The sequence below is a fragment of the Sus scrofa genome, chromosome 1 (genome assembly GCF_054392235.1).
Source record: "Sus scrofa isolate SSC_HxYL_T2T_F1_AM1 chromosome 1, Sscrofa_HxYL_maternal_Yorkshire_Landrace_v2.0, whole genome shotgun sequence".
Taxonomy (NCBI): Eukaryota; Metazoa; Chordata; class Mammalia; order Artiodactyla; family Suidae; genus Sus; species Sus scrofa.
The window spans coordinates 245,275,855-245,293,621 of record NC_139383.1 but is presented as its reverse complement, the minus strand read 5'-3'; the positions used below and the strand labels follow the sequence as shown (position 1 = coordinate 245,293,621).

General features: G+C 37.7%; 1 protein-coding gene across 6 annotated transcripts in view; it reads right to left on the bottom strand.

Moving 5' to 3' along the window:
• The window catches only part of LOC100154821 (spermatogenesis-associated protein 31D4), a 191,497-nt gene that overhangs the window by 108,594 nt on the left and 65,136 nt on the right, over positions 1-17,767 (bottom strand). For 2 of the 6 annotated variants that reach the window (XM_085019057.1, XM_085019105.1), the window contains one exon: positions 6,324-6,503. The exons of the other annotated variants lie outside the window; for them this stretch is intronic. The gene's annotated coding sequence lies outside the window, so the exon portion shown is untranslated. The remainder of the gene's footprint in view (positions 1-6,323; positions 6,504-17,767) is intronic. 6 annotated transcript variants of the gene reach the window in all.

Sequence of the window (17,767 nt, the reverse complement as noted above, 5' to 3'; positions counted from 1 at the left end):
GTTACTTGTTTACTATCAATCTTTCCTTCTAGAATGTAGGCTCCATAAGAGAGACCATATCAACCCAACACCTATAATAGAGCCCAACACACAGCCACACAGCAGACCTACACTCACAGTTGTAGAATGACATAATATGGAATGAATGAAAGATTGAGGCATTTAGAGTAAATAGCACTAGATTTGCAGTCAGAATGCAATATAACCTTGCTAAGTCTATCTTAATTTCTATATCTCTAAAATGTGGCCAGAAACGTTTACCTGCCTATGCCTTAGGGTCATTGTGAGACTTCAGTTCTTCATCCATTCATTCACAAATACTTTCCAAGTAGCTTCTATGTGCTTTGCACTATGTTCATTGCTGTGTTCACGGCTATGAATAAGGAGTTCAGTCTAGTGGCTGAGACAGTCAAGTTTAGAGGCAATTATGAATGGTACAGCTGTTATCAAAAGACTAAGCAAAAAGGTGCCATAAGAGCACATAGGAGAGTCACCAAATTCATCCTCAGTCAATCAGGGAACAGTGAGTATCAGTAGCAAGCAATTTGGCAAGGAGAAGGCCAGGGAAGTGGGTGAGCAGAGAAAGGGAAAATAGTCCAGACAGGAAACAGCATACAATGCCCAGAAGCAAACAAGGACAAGGCACAGTGATGAAGTGCTTGTCACTCAGGATGGCTGAGACTAGAAAGGAGTGGTGGCAAAATTTAAGGCAAGAGCTCTAAAGATAATCCAGGTCATGATGGGCCTATGCACCAGCATAGGGAGGTTGGAGAATTTGGCAGGTTCTAGATAAAGAAGGCAATGGTGAATCAGGTAGGTTGATTAGAGTGTGTGAGAGATGAGTCTGGAAATCGGGAGAAGGTCAATTGGCAAAGGCTTTGGATGTCATGTTTAGGAGTTAAGACTCTATGCTACAGGTGGTGGGGAGCTACTACATGGGACAATGGCCACTCCAGCATGGAGAAAAATTGGAGGAAAACAAAATAATGGACTGAAAGTTGTTCAGAGAGAAGTAAAGGGTAGCCTGAACTAAGAGTGATGAGGGTGATGGGTCAAGGAGACAATTCAAGAGATACTCAGGAGAAAGCTCTGATGTGACTGCCAAACCATGTTTCTGGGGGGCATCACCAGGTTGACAGATTCTACTCACAAGTCATTAACAGGAATTCCCATTGTGGCTCAGTGGAAACAAACCAGACTAGTATCCATGAAGATGTGGGTTTGATCCCTGGCCTCATTCAGTGGGTTGATGATCTGGCATTGCCATGAGCTATAGGTCACAGACATGGCTTGGATCCAGCATTACTGTGGTCTAGGCAGGCAGCTGCAGCTCCGACTCAACCTCTAGCCTGGGAACTTCCGTATGCCACACCTACAGCCCTAAAAATAAATAAAATAAAATAAAATAAAGTGTTAATTCAAAAAAGAATCATTAATAGTAGCAGTCTTCATAACTCAGTGAAAAGATAATTAATACATAGGATTTGCTTCATATGAAGATCTATACCTTGTCACTAAAATTTGGATTCTGTTTCAAATTATTTATAAATGCCTGGTTCAAAATAATTCTACACTTAGTGATTGTTTGAGATTTGGGTCACTAGGAAGTAGACTTTAAGACAGTTTAGTATGCTGGATGTTTATTAAAGAGTGTCCTTGAAATCAATATCTGTGGAAGAGAATTAGGAACAGGACTGGGTGAGGCAGAAATCAAGCATGGCATGGGCCCAATGACAACTTTGGCCCACCCTATAAGGAACTCTGTAGCTAAACTACCCTGCCAGAGTTGTTCCATGCTAGACTGAATTGGCCAGGCCTGTAAGCTCATCTCAATCAGTTGCTGGATATGGGCCACCCTGAAAAGGGTATAACCTTAAGCAAGGCAGTTTTCTGCAGGTGATATAATCCATGAAGGGGCTAATACTTAAAGCTGTCTGCAAAACCACATCCCCAGCAGCTGAGTCAATAGGTTCTTTGAAGATATGGGCAGGTGAACCTTCCTATCACGAGGTGATTATAAATCTGTTATTTCAACACATCAAGACCCCCTCAGAGGACACCGTGATAGCCCTGAAATAAGCCATCCTCAGCAAATATAAGAACTTCTTCTCTTCCTACATTCTTTTAACATGCAATTATTGAGTATATTTTTTGTGTCAGGCACAGTGCTACACATTGGGTCAACAGTGAACAACATAGGAATAGCATTCATGGAAATGATCATGTAATAAGGGAAACAGCTTTTCAGTAAGAAAAATACTGTACAATTAAACAAGGTACTTTCCCAAAGAGAATGAAAATGAAAGACAGTGGAAAACATGGGTAACTGGAAAGACTCTGATTATACAGAGGGCTCTGGGAAAGCCCCTCTACAGGCCACCTACATTCCTTGGCTTGTGGCCCTTTCATCTTCAAAGACTCCAGTATGGTATTTTCTCTTTTCTCTGACCTCTGCTTCTTTGTTTTTCTCCTTTTTTCTTTTTTTTTTTTTTCCAAAGGGCCACACCAGTGGCATATGCAAGTTCCCAGGCTAGGGGTTGAATTGGAGCAGCAGCCACTGGCCTACACCACAGCCGTAGCAATGCAGGATCCAAGCTGCATCTGTAACCTACACTGCAGGTCACAGCAATGCCTGATCCTTAACCCACTGAGTGAGGCTAAGGATCAAACCTGCATGCTCATGGATACTAGTTGGGGTTTTAACCCGCTGAGCCACAATGGGAACTCCTGCTTCTGTCTTTTTATCTTCTCACTCTGACTCTACTTCTGCTCCATTCATATAAAGGCCCTGTAATTACCTCAGGCCCACCACAGATAATCCAAGATAATCTCCCCATTGCAAAAATCCTTAATTACATCTGCAAAGTCCCTTTTGCTATGTAATGTAACCTATTCATAGGTCCTGGGGATTAGAGTGTGAACAGCCTTGAAGGGTCATTACTTAGCTTACCAAATTCAACTTCCTCATCTTTAAAACGGGTATAATAATACGACCAGCACACATGATTGCTGAGAAAATGAAACTCATTTCAAATGGTGAGAGCACTGGTTGGCAGAAAGAAAACTCTCAATAAACGTTAGCGGCTATTTGGATCCTGCAGGTTTCCTTATCTATGCCATCCTCTCCATCCCTAGTGTTTCTGTCTTAGTTCAGTCCCTCCTCATCTTAACTTTTCAGAGCCATCTGCTGTCTTCGGTTTTGCCTTCTTATACACATATCCCTACATCTTCACCCTCCCCACACTCCATACCACCACCAGAGGGGAACCATGACAATCATATTTCACTAATTTATTCACTCAATAAAGATGTATGGATTGACTAGATGAACCATTCACCTACCATCATTGTCTGCAAGGCCAATTCCTGTGTCAGCTTGACATCTTGAGCCAGGTATTGAGTCTTGTTTATCTATTTACCCCAGTATTTTACATTCCTAGGCTATCAGAGGTCCTCAATAATGCCTACTGAATTAGTTAATGAATAGATGCATCTAGTTAAAGCACTCCATAGCTCTATAATTCTATAAGGGTAGGAGCCCTACTAAATTCTCATCAGAGGAACACATTTGAATTATTCTGAAAGCAGCTGAGTTGCTGTAAAAATTTATGTGTGTAGTTCAGTGCATCCCCAAGAAGCATGTCTGTGCCTCCACACCTCCAGAGGCCTCCATAGCCAGAACTACACAGGGACGGACAATGGGGCGGAGAGGGCGTCTGGGTAAACTGTCAAACAAGCAGGCTTTAGAGCAGATGCTTCTTTGCAGCTTTCAGAAGGGAGAATCAGGTGACCCTGTGATGTGGGCTACAATTTTGGTTAAGATATATTTTCTCTCTTTCAGTGTAATCCCATTTCCTCTCTACCACCAAAGGGAAAAAAGAAAAAATCAACCACACACACAAGATACTGAGAGGGGCCCTCCTCTATGCTTCCCATTCAAGAGTGCTTGCCAAACCAATTAATACCTCCTGAATGTTATCTCCCTGCTATGTTAATGTTATGTTAATAAATGCAATTAAGATAACATTCAGGAGGTGTTAATTGGTTTGGCAGATGTACATGAATAAGAAGCACAGATATTTTGCTTTCCCTATTTATGGAGGCAGGAAGTGACACAAAGTTGGACAAAAGGAAACTTAATTTGCCTCCAGTCTCTTTTGATACCACTTAGGCCTTTTCTGTTAAGTAATATGCGGGATTCTTAAAAATGCTAATTTAGATGGTATTATAAAGATGAAATGATTGTCAAATGTTGCAAAAACACTGAAATTATCTTTGGCCACAGAAATTAGCTACATGGTGTTTACTCTCTTAAAACACTATATATGCCATATAATCTATGTATATGTATATACACACACTCTCTCTCTTTCATATATGTCTATAGCATATATGCAAATAAACTCTAATGTTAATCTATGAAGCAGGATGTTTGAGAGGACTAATTCCTAGGCTATTCTTGATGTAATGAGTTATTTAATATATTACAGTGACAATTTTCTTTTATTCTGACTTACAAGATGATAGCTTTTACTTTTTATATTTATAAATATATATATATATATATGTATATACACATATATACACACACACACACTCATACCAATGTACCTTACTTGGAAAAAGAGGTTTTCTCTGAAATTTATGTTTATACAAATATACAATATAATTTTGTATAGACCTGAAGCAAAAAGATGTTACACTGTATTGTCATCAAGGCGGCAGTGTTCATTTCTGGAACTTGGCATCTACCATCACATCATACAGTCTTTGGCAGGCTTAGTTTTCTCAGGACTTTATTAGGACACACCTCTGATAAGAGCTCCTCTAAGAGCTGAGATCTGAGAGGATATCAGAACACAGACTCATCAAGGTTCTTTTCAGTCCTAGAGGGCAAATTATCAGAGTCCACCTTGTAAACCAAATGGGGAAAACTAAACTGAGACATAAGTCTTCAACCTGGACGTCAAACAATTGGAAATAAGTTGCCTCTAATTCTAAGACACCATCTTTAAAATGCACCATCTCTTTAATGAGGGTTTTGGGGGGCAGGAAGGGAGGAAGAGAAGAGGAAAGAGAATGAAGAGAAGAAAAAATACTCCACTAAATTTTATATTTACTGTAAGACTGAAGTCTAACTCCAGAAATGCTAAAATGTGCAGCTCAAAAGGTAGAATATTAGGTACTGGCTAGAAAAAGAGGTACAGAGTGGGTAGCTAGAACATAGCCATTGCTTTGATTCCAGTGGATTGTTTGGAAACAGTATCTATTGCATAATTCTAGAAAGTTTATCAGTCTTATAGAAAAATATGTACAATTCTTTGCTAAATGCCCACCAGTAGCCCTTAACTGTCCCTTCATCATTTTTCTCAATGTACTTTCCCTGGATCTTACACATAGAATAATGAGACTGTTCCTAGCTTTCAATCTGTCAGTGCAGGTAATTTCTTTTTTTTTTTTTTCCTTTTTTGTCTTTTTCTAGGCCTGCACTCATGGCATATGGAGGTTCCCAGGCTAGGGGTCTAATAGGAGCTGAGCCGCATCAGCAACCTACACCACAGCTCACAGCAATGCTGGATCCTTAACCCACTGAGCAAAGCCAGGGCTCAAACCCACAATCTCATGGTTCCTAGTCAGATTCGTTAACCACTGAGCCATGATGGGAACTCTAGAACTCCAATTTCTTAAGCAATAAAGGCTCATTATTGCTCTCCAGTGACAACAGCTCAAGATTGTTATGAAATACACTTCTAACCTGTGTGTATCTGTGCACAAATTATGTTCGTGATAGAATCATTGTGGCTCCCATTTTTTAGGTTTTGGAATCCTGGCTCACCAGAGGGGGAAGAAACAAACTAGAGGGGTAGAAGGCCTTGAGCTCACCTCCTCACAAAAACACCAAAATCACAACTACTGAACAACCACAGACAAAAAAAAAAAACTATAACCTATGAAAAAAAGATATTCTACATCCAGGGACAAAGAAGAGGCCACAATGAGATGGTAGAAAGGGCATTTTTGTGATGAAATCAAATCCCATACCCACCAGGTGCGAAACCCACAAACTGGAAAATAATTATATTACAGAGTTTCTTCCACAGGAGTAAGAGTTCTGAGACCAGGTCAGGCTTCCCAGCTGGAGGTCTGGCATCAAGAGAAGTCCCCAGAGCATTTGGCTTTGAAGGCCTGTAAGGCTTGCACACAGCAGCTCCACAGGACTGAGAGAAACAGAGACTGCACTTTTTGAGGGTGCACATAAGGTTTCATATGGACTGAGACCCAGGGCAAAGCAGTGAGTCCATAGTCCCCTTGGAGAGACTCACCTGTGGGTTTTGGAGGACTCACAGGGAGGCATGGTTCAGCTGTGGCTCACTGTGAAGGCAAGGACACTGGTGGCAGAGGCCTGAGGGTATATTCTTCGGCGTGAGCTCTCTTGGAGGTCACCATTTTGGCACTGAGACCTGCCTCCACCCAACAACTTGCAGGCTCAAGTATCAGGACACCTGAGAGCAAAAACCAACAAGGTGGGAACACAGACCCATCTATTAGCAGACAGGCAGCCTAAAGTCATCCTGAGCCCATGGGGGCCTCTAAACACAAGTGACAGGGCCCAGCCCCACCCAACAGTGGGCAAGCACAAATCCCTTCCACTGGGAAGCCTACATAAGCTCCTGGACCAACTTCAACGATGAGGGGGAAGACACCAGAAGCAAGAGGAGTTATTGCTTACAATTATGTAGCCTGCAAAATGAAGATTACAAACACAGAAAGTTAGACAAAATGAGACAGCAGAGAAATATGTTCCAAAGGAAGGAACAAAATAAAACCCCAGAAGAACAACTAAGTAAAGTGGAGACAGGTAATCAACATGAAAAAACAACAGCAGCAGCAGCAGCAGCTGCTGCAAAAAAAAACAGAGTAATGATAGAAAAGATTATCCAAGATCTCAGTAAAAGAATGGAGGCACAAACTGAGAGGATACAGAACTGTTTAACAAAGAGCTAGAAGATTTAAAGAACAAAGAATCAGAGATGAACAATAAAATAACTGAAATTAAAAATACACTAGAAGGAATTGATAGCAGAATAAATGAGGAAGAACAAATAAGTGTATCTGGAAGATATACTGGTGGAAAGCAATAACTGCAGAACAGAATAAAGAATGAAAAGAAATGTGGACAGCCTAAGATACCTCTGAGACAACATTAAAGGTATCAACATTCTTATTGTAGGGCTTCAGAACGAGAAGAGAGAAAGAAAGCGCTGGAAAAAATATTTGAAGAGATAATGGCTGAAAACTTCCCTAACATGGGAAAGGAAACACTCAAGTCCAGGAAGGACAGAATCCCATAAGAATAAATCCAAGGAATTGTTCCCATCTTGGCGCAGTGGTTAACGAATCCAACTAGGAACCATGAGTTTGTAGGTTTGGTCCCTGGCCTTGCTTAGTGGGTTAAGGATCTGGCATTGCCATGAGCTGTGGTGTAGGTTGCAGATGTGGCTCGGATCCTGCATTGCTGTGGCTCTGGTGTAGGCCGATGGCTAGAGGTCCGAATAGACCACTACCTGGGAACCTCCATATGCCGAAGAAAAGGCAGGGAGGGAGCAGCCCTAGAAAAGGCAAAAAGACAAAAAAAAAAAAAAAAAAAAAAAGGAATACATCCAAGGAGGAACACACTGACACATATTAATCGAATTGACAAAAATTATTAAAATTGACAAAGAGAAAATATTAAAAGCAACAAGGGCAAAAACCTATACATGGAGATTAAACACCATGCTACTAAAAAAACCAATGGGTCAATGAGTAAATCAAAAAGGGAAATTTAAAAATACCTTGAAACAAACAACAATGAAAACACAACTGTACAAAATCTATGGGATACCACAAAAGTAGTTCTTAAAGGGCAGTTCATAGTGATACAGACCTTTTTCAAAAAAAAAAAAAAAACTAGAAAAATCTCAAACAACCTAACACACCACCTAAAAGAATTAGAAAAAGCAGAAGAAACAAAATCTAAAGTCAACAGAAGAAAGGAAATAATAAAGATCAGAGAGGAAATGTATAAAACAGAGATTAAAAAAACAATAGAGGGAGTTCCCGTTGTGGCCCAGTGGTTAACGAATCCGACTAGGAACCATGAGGTTGCGGGTTCGGTCCCTGCCCTTGCTCAGTGGGTTAAGGATCCAGCGTTGCCATGAGCTGTGCTGTAGGTTGCAGACGTGGCTCAGATCTGGCGTTGCTGTGGCTGTGGTGTGAGCTGGTGGCTACAGCTCTGGTTAGACCCCTCGCCTGGGAACTTCCATATGCCTCAGGAGTGGCCCAAGAAATGGCAAAAAGACAAAAAAATAAAAAATAAATTTAAAAAAATAGAAAAAAATCAGTAAAACCAAGTCCTGGTTCTTTTAAACAGTAAACAAAATTGACAAACCACTGACCAGGCTCACAAAGAAGAAATGAGAGAGAACCCAAATAAACAAAATAAGAAATGAAAAAGGAGAAATCTCAAATGATACTGCAGAAATAAAAAAAAAAAAGAGGCTACTATGAACATTTATATGCCAAAAAATCTGACAACTTAGAAGAAATGGACAATTTTCTAGAGATATACATAAAGCTGAATCAAGAAAAAATAGACAATGGAACAGACCAATCGCTAGAAGTAAAACAGAAAATGTAAGAAAAAAAAAACTCCCTACAAAAAAAAGAATTCACAGTGTGAATTCACTGCCTGGATTCACAGGCATATTCTACCAAACATACAAAGAACTTATACATATTCTTCTCAAACCATTCCAAAAGACTGAAGAAGGAACACTCCAAAAGACATTCTATGAAGCCACCAGAACCCTAACACCAAAACCAGACAAAGATACTACCAAAAAAATTGTAGGCCTGTATCTTGGTAAATATAGATGCAAAAATTCTCAAAATTTTAGCAAACTGAATCCAACAACATCTTAAAAAGATGATACACCACAACCAAGTGGGATTCATCCCAAGTTCACATGGGGTTCAACAAATTCAAATCAATCGGTGTAATATACCATTTTAACAAAAGAAAAGTCAAAAACCACATGATCATCTCAATAGGTATAGAAAACGCATTTGACAAAATTCAACATCCATTCATGACAACAATTCTTACAGAAGTAGGTAAGGAAACATATCTTAACATAATAAAAGCCATTTATAACAAACCCACAGCCAATATTATACTCAATGGAGAAAGCTGAGAACCTTTCTGCTAAAATCTGGAACAAGACATGGATGCTCACTCTCACCACTTTTATTCAACATAGTATTGGAAGTCCTAGCCACAGCAATCAGACAACAAAAAGAAATAAAAGGTATCCAAATTGGAAGGGAAGAAGTAAAATTACTACTCTATGCAGATGATATGATACAACATATAGAAAACCCTAAGGAATCCATTAAACTACTTGATCTGATCAATGAATTCAGCAAAGTAGCAGGATACAAGATTAACATGTGGAAACTGGTTGCAGCATTTCTGTATACTAACAAAATAACAGAAAAGGAATGTTAAAAAAAACAAAACAACTTTAAAATAGCACCAAAAAATACACAAAAATACCTAGGAATAAACCTGACCAGGGAGATGAAAGACATATGTTGAGAACTACAAAAGATTAATAAAGGAAATTAAAAAGGATTCAAAGAAATGGAAATATACCCCACACTCTTGAATTGGAAGAATTAATACTGTTAAAATGTTCATACTACCCAAAGCAAACTACAGATTTAATGCAATCCCTGTCAAATTACCTATGACATTTTCCAAAGAACTAGAACAAATAATCCAAAAATCTGTATGAAACCATAAAAGACCCAGATTGCCAAAGCAATCCTGGGGGTGGCAGTGGGGGAAGCAGGAGATATAATTCTCCTAGACAATACTACAAAGCTACAGTAATCAAAACAATGTGGTATTGGCACAAAAACAGACATACAGATCTCTGTGTCTCTAGATAGATAGATACCAAAACCTCATGGTAACTACCACCAAAAAAAATCTACTGTGATCAAAAAAATTCCAACAAATAGAAGTCCAGAACCAGATGGCTTCACAGGTGAATTCTATCAAACACTTAAAGAAGAGTTAACACCTATCCTTCTGAAACTATTCCAAAATATTGCAGAGAAAGGGAACATTTCCAAACTCATTCTATGAGGCCACTATCACCTTGACACAAAAACCAGACAGAGATACCACAAAAAAATAAAATAAAATTACAGGGAAATATCACTAATAAACATAGGTGTTAAAATCCTCAAGAAAACTGTAGCATATCTGGAGTTCCCATTGCGGTGTGGCAGAAACAGATCTGACTGGTACCCAGGAGAATACTGGTTCTATACCTGGCCTTGCTTGGTGGCTCAGGATCTGGCATTACCATGAGCTGTGACATAGGTCACAGACACAGCTCAGATCCCTCATTTGCTGTGACTTTGATGAGGCCAGCAGCTGCAGTTCAGATTCAACCCCTAGCCTGGGAACCTTCATATGCCACAGGTGCTGCCCTAAAAAGAAAAGAAAAAGCAAGCAAGCAAGCAGAATACTAGCATATCAAATCCAAAATTACATCAAAAGGATTATACACCATGATCAAGGAGGATTTATCCCAGGGATGCAAGGAGTTTTCAACATCTGCAAATCAATCAGTGTGATATACCACATTAACAAATTGAAGAATAAAAACAATATGATCATCTCAATAGATGCAGAAAAAGCTTTTGACAAAATTCAGCACCCATTTATGATAAAAACTCTCTTGAAAGTGGAAATGTGAGAGTGAGATGGCTGGACATATGGCAAGCATATGTTTAATTTTATAGGAAACTGCCAAAGTGGTTTTCAGATGTCTGTATCACTGTGCATTCTCACACCAATGTATGAGAGTTCCAGTTGCTCTAGAACTTCATCAAGACCTCATAACATCAGTTGTTTGTTTTAAATTTTAGTAATTTAATAGGTGTGTAGTTTTTCTCATGATTTTGTCTTTCCCTAATGACCAATGCCTAATGATACTGAAAATCTTTCCATGCACTTAAGGCCATCTATATGTCTCTTTTGATGAAGAATCTGCTGAATTATTTTTCTTTTTTTGAAAATTGGGCAAATTGGGTTGCTTGTTTTCTTATCATTGACTTTGGAATATTCTTATATATTCTTCTTCTTTTTTTTTTTTTTTTTTTTTTTGTCTTTTTGTCTTTTCTAGGGCCGCACCCACGGCATATGGAGATTCCCAGGCTAGGGGATGAATCAGAGCTTTTGCTGCCAGCCTATGCCAGAGCCACAGCAATGCCAGATCTGAGCTGCGTCTGCAACCTACACCACAGCTCACGGCAACGCCAGATCCTTAACCCACTGAGCAAGGCCAGGGATCAAATCCACAACCTCAAGGTTCCTAGTCAGATTTGTTAACCACTGAGCCATGATGGGAACTCCAAAGTTCTTATGTATTCTAAGTACAAGGCCTTTGTCAAATACATGATTCAAATATTTTTCTATAAACCTATGACTTGTCTTCTCATTCTCTTAACAGCAACTTTGACAAGTCTTTGTGATAAAGACTAAGTTATAATTTTTCTCATATAAATCTTGATTTTATTATCACATTTAAGAATTCTTGGAGTTCCCGTCATGGCGCAGTGGCTAATGAATCCAACTAAGAACCATGAGGTTGTGGGTTCGATCCCTGGCCTTGCTCAGAGGGTTAAGGATCTGGCATTGCCGTGAGCTGTAGTGTAGGTTGCAGACACGGCTCGGATCCCATGTTGCTGTGGCTCTGGTGTAGGCCGGTGGTTATAGCTCTGACTCGACCCCTAGCCTCAGAATCTCCATATGCCGTGGGAGCAGCCCAAGAAATGGCAAAAAAAAAAAAAAGAATTCTTTACCTAACTCAAGCCCACAAAGATTTTTTTCCTAGGTTTTCTTTAAAAGCTTTACAGCTTTATGTTTTGTATTTAGTTCTTTCTTCCTTCCTTCCTTTCCTACCTTCTTTCTTTTTTTCTTGTCTTTTCAGAGCTGTACACGTAGCATATGGAAGTTTCCAGGCTAGGGGTTGAATTGGAGCCGTAGCTGCCAACCATAGCCATAGCCACAGCAACTCAGGATCCAAGCTGCGTCTGTGACCTACACCACAGCTCACAGCAACGCCAGATCCTTAACCCACTGAGCAAGGCCAGGGATGAAACCCGTGTCCTCATGGATACCAGTCAGGTTTGTTACTACTGCACCACCATGGGAACACCTTGTATTTAGTTCTGTTATCCATTTTTAATTAATTTTGTACAAAATGTGAAGTATAGGTCAAGGTTCATTTTTTTTTTTTTGCACATAGATGTTCAGTTGTTCAGTGCCAGTTTTTTTTCCTTTTTAAAAGATTTAATTTACTCAAGTACAGTTGATTGACATGTGATAATTTCTGCTGTATGACAAAGTGATTCAGTTATACACATATACACATCCATTCTTTTTCAGATTTTTTTCCCACATACATTGTCACAGAATATTGGGCAGAGTTCCTTGTGCTATACAGCATGTCCCCGTGACCAACCGTTCCATATACCACAGTGTTCATATGAGAATCCCAAACCCCAGTCCACCCCTCCCCCTTCTACCTGTCCCCTCTGATTAACCATAAGTTTGTTTTCAAAGTCCATAAGTCTGTTTCTGTTCTGCAAATAAGTTCATTTGTATCCTTTTTTCTGAATGTGCATATAAGTGATATCATATTTTTGTCTTTCACTAACTTAATCTGATAATCTTTAGGTCCAAATGGCAAATGGCATTATTTAATTCTTTTTTATGGCTGAATAATATTCTATGGTATATATGTACCACATCTTCTTTATCCATTCTTCTGTCGATTGACATTTAGGCTGCTTTGTCTTGGCTACTGTAAATAGCACCATTTTTTTAAGAGACTATCCTTTTCCCATGGAATTGCTTTTGCATCTTTTTCAAAAGTCAACTGATTGCAATTCTGTGATTTCATTTCTAAAGTCTCTATTTCATTCCATTGATCTTGTATCTGTATTTTCATCAGTACCTCATTGTCTTAATGATTGCAGCTTTACAGTAAGTATTGCTATTGAATAGTATGAGTCTTCCAACTTTGTTCATTTGCAAAATTTTATTGGATATGTTTCTGTGCTTTTCTATATAAATTTTAAGATCAATTTGCCAAACATACTTGTTGGTATTTTTGTTGGAATTGTACCAAATATACAGATCAAACCAAAGAGAAATGGCTTTTTTTTTTTTTTTTAATGGCCACACCCATAGTATAGAGAAGTTCCCAGGCCAGGGACTGAATCTGAGCTGCAGCTGTGGCAACACCAGATCCTTTAACCCACTGCCAGGGATCAAGTCTACACCTCTGCAATGACCTGAGCCACTGCAGTCAGATTCTTAACCCACTGTGCCACAGTGAGAACTCAGAGAAATGACATCTTAAGTATAATGAATCTTCTAATCTATGGAAGATTCCTTTCATTTATTCTATTAGTGTTTTGTAGTTTTAAGCACATAGATCCTGATAAATTTATATTTAAATATTTATTGATTGATTTTGGGCACTATTCTAAGTGGCACTAATTTTGAATTTTGGTTTCCAATGTTTTATTGTCATTACAGGTATACTTGGCAATATTACAGGTTTTGTTCCAGGCCATCCAAAGCAAATGTTGTAATAAACATATTTTTTTTGGTTTCCCAGTGTGCATAAAAGTTATGTTTACACTATCCTGTAATCTATTAGGTTGGCAACAGCATTGCGCCTAAAAAAACATGGTAGGGAGTTCCCGCTGTGGTACAGTTAATGATCCAGCTTGTCTCTGTGGCATTGCCATTTTGAGCCCTGGCCCAGTGCAGTGGGTTAAGGATCTGGAGTAGCTGCAGCTGTGGCATACATCACAGATTCAGCTCAGATTAGATCCTTGGCCCAGTAACTTCCATATGCCGTGGGTACAGTCATTTAAAAAAATTAAAAAATTAAAAAACAATGCTCATTCCTTAATTTTAAAATACATTTAAAATTAGCATTGCTCAAGAATGCTAAAGAATGCTAACCATCATCTGAGCCTTCAGTGAATCTTAACACTAATTCAAAAACCATTCATCACAGGTCACCATAACAAATATAAGAATGAAAAAAATTGGAATATTGTAGAATTACCAAAATGTGACACAAAATGTGACAATGAAGTGAGCAAAGGCTGTTGGAAAAATAGCACTGATAGACCTGCTCAACACAAGGATACCACAAACCTCCAATTTTTGGAAAACACAGTATCTGGAAGCACAAAAGGGTAATAAAACAAGGTATCACTGTACATAGGAATATAATTACTTCCTGTATTTTAATTTCATTGCTTAAGACCTTACCAAACTCAATTTTAAGTTCTAGGAGCATTTTTGTAGATTCTTTGAGAGCTTCTTAGGCAATAATGTTACCTAGAAAGTTTTATTTTCCATTCAAAATGCCTTTTCTTTTTCCTGCCTTTTTGAACTGACCAGGACTTTCATTATGAATACTGAGTAGAAGTGGTAAGACAGACATCCTTACCTTGTTCCTAGTCTTAGGGGAAAACATTCAGTCTTTCATCATTAAGTATAATGTTAGCTACAAGTATCTATAGATGTCCTTAATCATGTAAAACAAGTTCTCTTTCATTCTAGAGTACTGATAATTTTATCATGAATAAATGTTATAAATTATATCAAAAGTTTTTCTACTATTGAAATAATCAAGCGATTTTGATGTTTCTTCTTTTGCCTATTAATGCAGTAAATTCCATTTATACACTGATTGTTAAAATAATCTTACATTCCCAGGAAAAACTCTGTTTTGTTGTAGGCATTTTTACATACGACTGGATTCAGTTTCCTAATATTTTATTGAGGATTTTGAGTTTCTATGTTCATGAGGGTCTACAGTTTTCTTGTGTTGTTCCTGTTATGGCAGCAGGTAATGCTGGCTTCATAAAATGAGTTGAGATGTATTCTGTCTTCTTATTTTCTGGAAGAGACTGTGTAGAATTAGCATAATTTCTTCCATAAATGTTTGTAGAATTCACCAATTAAATGACTTGTGTTTGGAGTTTTCTTTCTGAGAAAGTTGGTATCCACAAATTAAATTTCTCTCATAGAAATCAAACTATGCAGGTAATTTATTTCTTCATGAATTTTCTAAATTCTGTTTTTCAAGGAATGGACATTTCATCATGTTGTCAAATTTATGGACATAGAGTTGTTCATAGCATTCCCTTATTATACTTTCAGTGTCTTTAGGGTTTGTAGTGATACCTTCTCTATCTTCCTTGATATTGGTCATCTCTCTCTTTCCTTTTCTTGGTCTTTGGGCCAGACGTTTATCTTATTATTATTATTTCAAAGAACTAGATTTTAGTTTTATTAATTTTCTCTAATGTTTGAATGTTTTCAGTTTCACTGATTTCTGTTATCTCTGCAAATTTCTTTTTTTCTGCTAGCTTTGAGTTTAGTTTGTCCTTTTTTAGTTTCTCCAAGTGAAAATATAGGTTATTGATTTGAGACTTTCTTCTTTTCCAATGTAAGCATTCTTAGTGCTATAAATTTTCCTCTAAGCACTGTTTTAGCTGCATTCCACAGATTTTAATATGCTGATTTTCATTCAGTTCAAAATATTCTATAATTTCCTACGAGGTTTCTTTGACCCATGAATCATTTAGAAGTTTATTTTTACTTTTTAAATATTTGGAGTTTCCCAGTTATCTTTATATAGTTAAATTTTTCTATGCAGAAAATATACTTTGTTTTAAAGTATGAAAACATACGTTCAAAAATTTTAAGGTTTGTTTTATGGCCCTAGAATATATCTTGGTGAATGTTCCTTATGCACTTGAAAAGAATGTATATTCCACTTTCATTGTGTGAAAACTTCTATAAAAGTCAATCAGTTGATAGTATTATTCATATCTTTTACATACGTGCTGGTTTTCTTTCTATTTGTTGTGTTGATTACTGATAAAGGAATTTTGAGGTCTCTATAATAGATTTGTATATTTCTCCATTTTATCAGTTTTTACTGTGTATCTTGAAGCTCTATTTTTAGATGTATACACTTTTCAGATTACTGTATCTTTTTTTTCTTTGTCTTTTTTTTAGGGCTGCACCCATGGCATAGGGAGGTTTCCAGGCTAGGGGTCGAATCAGAGCTGTAGCTGCTGGCCTACACCACAGCCACAGTAATGACAGATCTGAGCCACCTCTGTGACCTACACCACAGCTCAAGACAATGCCAGATCCTTAATCCACTGAGCAAGGCCAGGGATCAAACCTGCATCCTCATGGATGCTAGTCAGATTCCTTTCTGCTGAGCCACAATGGGAACTTCTTTTTTGTTGTTGTTGGTTTTTTTTTTTTTTTTTTTTACATTACTATATCTTCCTGATGAGCTGACATTTCTTATCAGTATGTAATGTCCCTAGTAATTTTCCTTGATCTGATATTAATAAAGCCACTCCAGTTCTCTTTTTATTAGTATCTATACTGTGTATAAACTTGCATTACTTTGTTTCAAACTTGTCTATATTCTATAGTTAGGTCCTATATTTTTTCAACCACATCTGTTTTTTTAAACATTAAAACATTTTATTATAATGTCAGAATAGGGTTTTTATGTTACTAAAAGAACAGCACTGAATTATTTGATCCATATCTCTGACTAGTTCATTAAGATGTTTAAAGATGAGTAGAGATTGGATGATTATTCAACTTTCAATTGTACTGAAGAGATAAATGTGCCTCAGTTTCTCTAAATGACACTATCCTACACTCAATAACCAAGGGGATCCTTTTCATAAATTCACATAAACTGCAAGGTAACCCCATCTTGTTAATCAATGTGTTTAGAGGGTTTACATTTAATGAAATGTACATGAGCTTAAAATATTTTTAGTACTTTATTTTACCTATTGGCTTTTTATTATACCTTTCTGTTTAAATATTTTAGAGTTTGTTGTAGGAATTACAATGTATATACCTAACTTTTCAGTTTACTTAGAATTCATATTTTACCACTTCAAGTGAAATGCAGAAATCCTGCAACAATATATGTCCTTTTAACCTTCCCCTTTATGTTGTATTTGTCATACATATTACATTTACTTACAATGAAAACCCCATCAGAAATATTATATTTTTTTCTCTGATAGTCACACTTATTTTAAAGAATTTAAGTAGGAAAAATTCTTATATTCTATTTATCCAGTCATAGTTTTCTGCATCTTTTTCTCTTGAACTCCAGTCCAAGATTTTTGTGTCATCTTTTATTCTTCTCTCACCCTCACACTCCATGTTAAATTCATTAGCAAGCTAGCTCTACTGACAAAATATATATTGAATGTGTCCACTTCTCTCCTTTGAATTCATGGTACCCTAGTGAAAGCCATCATTATTTATTTATTTATTTATTTATTTATTTATTTTTATCTTTTTAGAACTGTACTGACAACATATGGAAGTTCCCAGGCTAGGGGTCGAATAAGATCTGCAGCTGTTGGCCTATACCATAGCCACAGAATGCCATATCCAAGCTGCATCTGTGACCTACACCACAGCTCATGACAACACTGGATCCTTAACCCACCAAGCAGGGCCAGGGATCAAACCCGTGTCCTTGTGGTACTAGTTGGGTTTGTTACTGCTGAGCCACTACAGGTACCCCCCACCGCCACCCCCCATCGCCATTTCTTA